Here is a 7,873-nt window from a genome sequence, read left to right as displayed (position 1 = left end):
GATATAGGGGGATATGGGGTCAGCATATGGGATATGGAGGGGATATAGGGGGCTATGGGGCTGGGGGCAGGGATATGGGCTCATCTTATGGGATATGGGGGGTTATGGGGTCATCATATTGGGATCAATGGGGGTCAATGGGATCAATGGGAACAATGTGGTCAATGGGGACAATGGGATCAATGGGAGTCAATGGGAGTCAATGGGGATCAATGAGAGTCATTGGGATCGATGGGAGTCAATGGAGTCAATGGGATCAATGGAGTCAATGGGGGTCAATGGGAGTCAATGGGAGTCAATGGGATCAATGGGGTCAATGGGGTCAATGGGATCAATGGAGTCAATGGAGTCAATGGGGGTCAGTGGGATCAATGGGGACATTGGGATCAATGGGGGTCAATGGAGTCAATGGGGTCAATGGGGATCAATGGGGTCAATGAGAGTCAATGTGGACAATGGGGTCAATGGGATCAATGGGGTCAATGGGGACAATGGGGTCAATGGGAACATTGGGATCAATGGGGGTCAATGGAGTCAATGGGGGTCAATGGGGATCAGTGGGGACAAGGAGTCAGTGGGGTCAATGGGGACATTGGGTTCAATGGGGACATTGGGATCAATGGGGGTCAATGGGGGACATTGGGGGTAAATGGGGGTCAATGGGGTCAATGGGGCCCATTGGGGTCAATGGGGACATTGGGGTCAATGGGAGTCAATGGGGTCAATGGGACCATTGGGGTCAATGGGATCAATGGGGACATTGGGATCAATGGGGTCAATGGAGTCAATGGGGCCCATTGGGGTCAATAGGAGTCAATGGGGTCAATGGAGTCAATGGGGGTCAATGGGATCAATGGGAACATTGGGGTCAATGGGGACATTGGGATCAATGGGACCATTGGGATCAATGGGATCAATGGGGGTCAATGGGTCAATGGGATCAATGGGGTCAATGGGGACATTGGGGTCAATGGGAGTCAATGGAGTCAATGGGGCCCATTGGGGTCAATGGGATCAATGGGGGTCAATGGGGGTCAATGGAGTCAATGGGAGTCAATGGAGTCAATGGGGTCAATGGATTCAATGGGGCCCATTGGGGTCAATGGGGTCAGTGGGGATCAATGGGGTCAATGAGAGTCAATGTGGACAATGGGGTCAATGGGATCAATGGGGTCAATGGGGACATTGGGTTCAATGGGAACATTGGGATCAATGGGGGTCAATGGGGGACATTGGGGGTCAATGGGGTCAATGGGAACATTGGGGTCAATGGGGTCATTGGGATTAGTGGGGTCAGTGGGTGTCAATGGGGTCAATGGAGTCAATGGGGCCCATTGTGGTCAATGGGATCAATGGGGGTCAATGGAGACAATGGGATCAATGGGAGTCAATGGAGTCAATGGAGTCAATGGGGGTCATTGGGATCAATGGGGATCAATGGGGTCAATGGGGTCAATGGAGTCAATGGAGTCAATGGGGCCCATTGGGATCAATGGAGTCAATGGGGGTCAATGGGGATCAATGGGGATCAATGGGATCAATGGGGGTCAATGAGGTCAATGGGGTCAATGGGGTCAATGGGTTCAATGGGAACATTGGGATCAATGGGGGTCAATGGGATCAATGAGAGTCAATGGGGTCAATGGGGGTCATTGGGATCAATGGGGATCAATGGGGACCATTGGGGACAATGGGGATCAATGGGGATCAATGGGGTCATTGGGATCAATGGGTGTCAATGTGTCCCATTGATTTCAATGGCCCCTTCCCCCCCCCCAGGCCCGTCCTCCGCCCTGTTCCATGGCCCCACTGCCGCTGTGGGTGGTCCATCGCCCCCCCCCTCCCCCCCCCTCCTGGTTCTGTCCCCGTTGCTGCCCTACGCCGCCCTCGAGCCCTTCGCCACCAAAGTGCAGTGAGTGGGGGGGGGGGGCTGGGACTTCCGGGTTTGGGGGGTAGGCCTTCCGGTTTGGGGGCGGGACTTCCGGGTTTGGGGGTAGGTCTTCCGGTTTGGGGGGTGGGACTTCCGGGTTGGGGCGGGACTTCCGGTTTGGGAGACTTCCGGGTTTGGGGGTAGGCCTTCCGGTTTGGGGGCGGGACTTCCGGTTTGGGGGTGGGACTTCCGGGTTTGGCGGTAGGCCTTCCGGGTTGGGGGCGGGGCTTCCGGGTTTGGGGTAGGCCTTCCGGGTTGGGGGGCGGCGCTTCTGGTTTGGGGACGGGACTTCCTGGTTGGGGGTAGGCCTTCCGGTTTGGGGGGGATTTCCGGTTTGGGGGCGTGGCTTCCTGGTTGGGGGCGGGCCTTCCGGGTTGGGGGGGGGGGACGGGACTTCCGGTTTGGTGGGGACTTCCGGTTTCGGGCCGGGACTTTCAGGTTGGGGGCAAGACTTCCGGGATTGGGGGGCGGGACTTCCGGTTTGGGGGCGAGGCTTCCGGGTTGGGGCAGGATTTTCGGTTTGGAGCAGGACTTCCTGTTTGGGGGCAGGTGTGGGCGGGGCCACCCGTGGTGGGAGGGGCCATGAGGTGTGGGGAGGACTTCCGTGATTGGTTGAAGTTTTGAGGGTGGGAGGAGCCACACGGGCCAGCCAAGCGTCTGATTGGACGGAGGAGGCGTGTGGGCGGGGCTAAGCGGGATAGAGGGCGTGGTCTGAAACGTGTGGGAGGGGCTTAAGGCGTGTGGGCGGGGCCAGCGCTGCCCATTGAAGCTCATTGGATAGGAGACAATGAGTGGGCGGGGCTTATGAGCGTGTGGGCGGGGCTTACGGTGTGGGCGGGGCTTAAAAGGTCCCATTGATGCCTTATATGGGCTATGGGCTGGGCTTAGGGCTTTCCCTATTGGTTAGTTGATAAGTGGGCGGGGCTTATGAGCTTGTGGGCGTGGTTTATGAGCATGTGGGCGGGGCTTAGAAGGTCCTATTGATGCCTTATATGGGCCTAGCTCTTTCCCTATTGGTTAGTTGAGAAGTGGGTGGGGCTTATGGGTTTGTGGGCGTGGTCTACGCGTTGTGGGCGGGGCTTATGAGCATGTGGGCGTGGCTTCCGTTGTGGGCGGGGCTTAGAAGGTCACCCTGATACATCATATGGGCTATGGGCTGGGCTTAGGGCTTTCCTATTGGCTAATCGAGAAGTGGGCGGGGCTTATGAGCTTGTGGGCGTGGTCAGTGTAATGTGGGCGTGGCTTATGGGCGTTGTGGGCGTGGCTTACGTTGTGGGCGGGGCTTAGAAGGTCCCATTGATGCCTTATATGGGCTGTGGGTGGGGCTTAGCTCTTTCCCTATTGGCTAATCGAGAAGTGGGCGGGGTTTATGAGCTTGTGGGCGTGGTCTAAGCGTTGCGGGCGTGGTTTATGAGCTTGTGGGCGGGGCTTAGAAGGTCCCATTGATGCATTACATGGGCTTAGCTCTTTCCCTATTGGCTAGTCGAGAAGTGGGCGGGGCTTATGAGCTTGTGGGCGGGGCTTATGGGTCTATGGGCGGGGCTTACGTTGTGGGCGGGGCTTAGAAGGTCCCATTGATGCATTATGTGGGCTGTGGGTGAGGCTTAGCTCTTTCCCTATTGGTTAGTTGAGAAGTGGGCGGGGCTTATGATCATGTGGGCGTGGTCTAAGCGTTGTGGGCGTGGCTTATGATCTTGTGGGCGTGTCTTACGTTGTGGGCGTGGCTTAGAAGGTCCCATTGTTGCCTTATATGGGCTATGGGCTGGGCTTAGGGCTTTCCCTATTGGTTAGTTGAGAAGTGGGCGGGGCTTATGAGCTTGTGGGCGTGGCTTACGTTGTGGGCGTGGCTTAGAAGGTCCCATTGATGCATTATATGGGCTATGGGCTGGGCTTAGGGCTTTCCCTATTGGTTAGTTGAGAAGTGGGCGGGGCTTATGAGCTTGTGGGCGTGGCTTATGGGTCTATGGGCGTGGCTTACGTTGTGGGCGGGGCTTAGAAGGTCCCATTGATGCCTTATATGGGCTGTGGGTGGGGCTTAGCTCTTTCCCTATTGGCTAATCGAGAAGTGGGCGGGGCTTATGAGCTTGTGGGCGTGGCTTATGGGTCTATGGGCGTGGCTTACGTTGTGGGCGGGGCTTAGAAGGTCCCATTGGTGTCTTATATTGGCTATGGGCTGGACTTAGGGCTTTCCTATTGGCTACTTGAGAAGTGGGCGGGGCTTATGAGCATGTGGGCGTGGTCTAAGCATGGTGGGCGTGGTCTAAGCCTTGTGGGCGTGGCTTATAAGCATGTGGGCGGGGCTTAGAAGGTCACCCTGATGCATTATATGGGCTTAGCTCTTTCCCTATTGGCTAATCGAGAAGTGGGCGTGGCTTATGAGCTTGTGGGCGTGGCTTATGGGTCTATGGGCGTGGCTTACGTTGTGGGCGGGGCTTATAAGGTCCCATTGATGCATTATATGGGCTGTGGGCTTTCCCTATTGGTTAGTTGAGAAGTGGGCGGGGCTTATGAGCATGTGGGCGTGGCTTACGTTATGGGCGTGGCTTAGAAGGTCCCATTGATGCATTATATGGGCTGTGGGTGGGGCTTAGCTCTTTCCTATTGGCTAATCGAGAAGTGGGCGGGGCTTATGAGCGTGTGGGCGTGGCCAGTGTAATGTGGGCGTGGCTTATGAACATGTGGGCGGGGCTTAGAAGGTCACCCTGATACATCATATGGGCTATGGGCTGGGCTTAGGGCTTTCCTATTGGCTAATCGAGAAGTGGGCGGGGCTTATGAGCTTGTGGGCGTGGTCAGAGCTTTGTGGGCGTGGCTTACGTTGTGGGCGGGGCTTAGAAGGTCACCCTGATGCATTATATTGGCTATGGGCTGAGCTTAGGGCTTTCCTATTGGCTAATCGAGAAGTGGGCGGGGCTTATGATCATGTAGGCGTGGTCTAAGCGTTGTGGGTGGGGCCTAGAAGGTCACCCTGATGCATTATATGGGCTGTGGGCTTTGCCTATTGGTTAGTTGAGAAGTGGGCGGGGCTTATGAGCTTGTGGGCGTGGTCTAGAAGTTGTGGGCGGGGCTTAGAAGGTCCCATTGGTGTCTTATATTGGCTATGGGCTGGACTTAGGGCTTTCCTATTGGCTACTTGGTAAGTGGGCGTGGCTTATGAGCTTGTGGGCGTGGTCAGAGCTTTGTGGGCGTGGCTTATGGGCTTTGTGGGCGGGGCTTACGTTGTGGGCGGGGCTTAGAAGGTCACCCTGATGCATCATATGGGCTTTATGGGCTGGGCTTAGCTCTTTCCCTATTGGCTACTTGAGAAGTGGGCGGGGCTTATGAGCTTGTGGGCGTGGTCTAAGCGTTGTGGGCGGGGCTTAGAAGGTCACCCTGATACATCATATGGGCTATGGGCTGGGCTTAGGGCTTTCCCTATTGGTTAGTTGAGAAGTGGGCGGGGCTTATGAGCTTGTGGGCGTGGTCAGAGCTTTGTGGGCGTGGCTTATGGGCTTTGTGGGCGTGGCTTACGTTGTGGGCGGGGCTTAGAAGGTCCCATTGGTGTCTTATATTGGCTATGGGCTGGACTTAGGGCTTTCCTATTGGCTACTTGAGAAGTGGGCGGGGCTTATGAGCTTGTGGGCGTGGTCTAAGCCTTGTGGGCGTGGTCTAAGAGTTGTGGGCGGGGCTTAGAAGGTCACCCTGATGCATTATATGGGCTTAGGGCTTAGAGCTTTATGGGCTGGGCTAATTAATAACAGCCTAATTAAACTCCTACCCCTTTATTCTTCCAGCTTCCGGGACCCCGGCTCCCAACGGCCATTGGGGGCACGTGTGGCCTTTGAGGTGTTAGTACGACCCGGTTCTTTCCGGCCCGGTCCACCATCGCTTCGTCCACCGGCGGGTTTAGCTTCGCCCCCCGGGTTCGATCCCGCTCACTTGGAGTGGGTGACCAGGGAACCGGGGGCTGCGGTGCTTTGTGGGTTGTTGGTCAGGGTGGAATGAGATGAAATTGGGGGGTTTGGGCCTGAAAATGGGGGTTTTGAGCCTGAAAATGGGGGTTTTGACCCAAAAATTGGGGTTTTGGACCCAGAAAATGGGGGGATTTGACCCAAAAATGTGGGTTTCAGACTCAAAAATGGGGGGTTTAGACCCAAAAATGGGGAGTTTCGGACTCAAAAATGGGGGATATGGGGGGTTTCGACCCAAAAATGGGGGGCTTGGACCCAAAAATGGGGGGTTTGGACCCAAAAATGGGGGTTATGGGGGGGTTCGACCCAAAAATGGGGGGTTTCAACGCAAAAATTGGGAGTTTCGGACTCAAAAATGGGGGGTTTTGACCCAAAAATGGGGGTTATGGGGGGTTTTGACCCAAAAATGGGGGTTTGGGACTCAAAAATGGGGGGTTTCATCCCAAAAAATGGGGGTTTGGACCCAAAAATGGGGTTTTCAGACCCAAAAATGGGGGTTTCAGACCCAAAAATGGGGGTTTCAGACTCAAAAATGGGGGATTTAGGCCCAAAAATGGGGTGTTTAAAACTCAAAAATGGGGGGTTTCAACCCAAAAATGGGGGGTTTCAGACCCAAAAATGGGGGTTTCAGACTCGAAATAGGGGGTTTCGGACTCAAAATGGGGGTTTTGGACCCGAAATCGGGGGTTTTGGACTCAAAAATGGGGGGTTTGGACCCAAAAATGGGGGTTTAGCTTCGCCCCCCGGGTTCGATCCCGCTCACTTGGAGTGGGTGACCAGGGAACCGGGGGCTGCGGTGCTTTGTGGGTTGTTGGTCAGGGTGGAATGAGATGAAATTGGGGGGTTTTCGACCCAAAAATGGGGGGTTTGAGCCCAAAAATTGGGGTTCTGGAGCCAGAAATAGGGGGTTTGGATCCATAAATGGGGGGTTTCAACCCAAAAAATGGGGTTTTGGAGCCTGAAAATGGGGGGTTTGGACTCAGAAATGGGGGGTTTCAACCTAAAAATGGGGGTTTCTACTCAAAAATGGGGGGTTTGGGGCTGAAAATGGGGGGTTTAGACCCAAAAATGGGGGGTTTCGACCTAAATATGGGGAGTTTTGACCCAAAAATGGGGGTTATGGGGGGTTTCGACCCAAAAATGGGGGGTTTTGACCCAAAAATGGGGGTTTTCAACCCAAAAATGGGGGGTATGGGGGGTTTCAACCCAAACAATGGGGGGTTTGGACTCAGAAATGGGGGGTTTCAACCTAAAAATGGGGGTTTCAGACTCAAAAATGGGGGTTTCAGAAGCAAAAATGGGGGGTTTCAACCCAAAAATGGGGGGTGTGGGGGGTTTCAACCCAAAAAATGGGGGTTTGGACTCAGAAATGGGGGGGGTTGACCCAAAAATGGGGGGTTTCGACCCAAAAATGGGGGGTTTGAGCCCGAAAATGGGGGTTTTATGACCTGAAATTGGGGGTTTCGAACTCAAACATGGGGGGTTTCGACCTAAAAATGGGGGTTTCAGACTCAAAAATGGGGGGGTTTGACCCAAAAATGGGGGGTATGGGGGGTTTCAACCCAAAAAATGGGGGGTTTGGACTCAGAAATGGGGGGTTTGGACATGAAAATGGGGGTTTTCAACCCAAAAATGGGGGGTATGGGGGGTTTCAACCCAAAAATGGGGGGTTTGGACTCAAATATGGGGGGGTTTCATCTCAAAAAATGGGGGTTTTGGACACAGAAATGGGGGGGAATGGACCCAAAAATGGGGGGTTTGGACCCAAAAATGGGGGTTTAGACCTAAAAATGGGGGTTTCAGACTCAAAAATGGGGGGTTTGGACTCAGAAATGGGGGGTTAGGATCCATAAATGGGGGGTTTCAACCCAAAAATTGGGGTTCTGGAGCCAGAAATAGGGGGTTAGGATCCATAAATGGGGGGTTTCAGCCCTAAAATGGGGGGTTTTAACCCAAAAATGGGGGGTTTCGACCTAAATATGGGGAGTTTTGA

General features: G+C 54.4%; 1 protein-coding gene across 1 annotated transcript in view; it reads left to right on the top strand.

Annotated features, from left to right (window-relative positions):
* NEURL4 (neuralized E3 ubiquitin protein ligase 4) overlaps positions 1-5,983 on the top strand; it is a 182,906-nt gene extending 176,923 nt beyond the window's left edge. Inside the window, exons 28-29 of the mRNA XM_085534229.1 lie at positions 1,780-1,912; positions 5,704-5,983. The gene's annotated coding sequence lies outside the window, so the exon portion shown is untranslated. The remainder of the gene's footprint in view (positions 1-1,779; positions 1,913-5,703) is intronic.
* Positions 5,984-7,873: the final 1,890 nt, after the last annotated feature.

This window comes from Coturnix japonica, unplaced genomic scaffold (assembly GCF_054131305.1).
Source record: "Coturnix japonica strain WE unplaced genomic scaffold, WE-NBRP24 Scf079, whole genome shotgun sequence".
In the NCBI taxonomy this organism is placed as follows: Eukaryota; Metazoa; Chordata; class Aves; order Galliformes; family Phasianidae; genus Coturnix; species Coturnix japonica.
The sequence above is the reverse complement of the archived record's forward strand: the minus strand, read 5'-3'. Positions and strand labels throughout refer to the sequence as shown.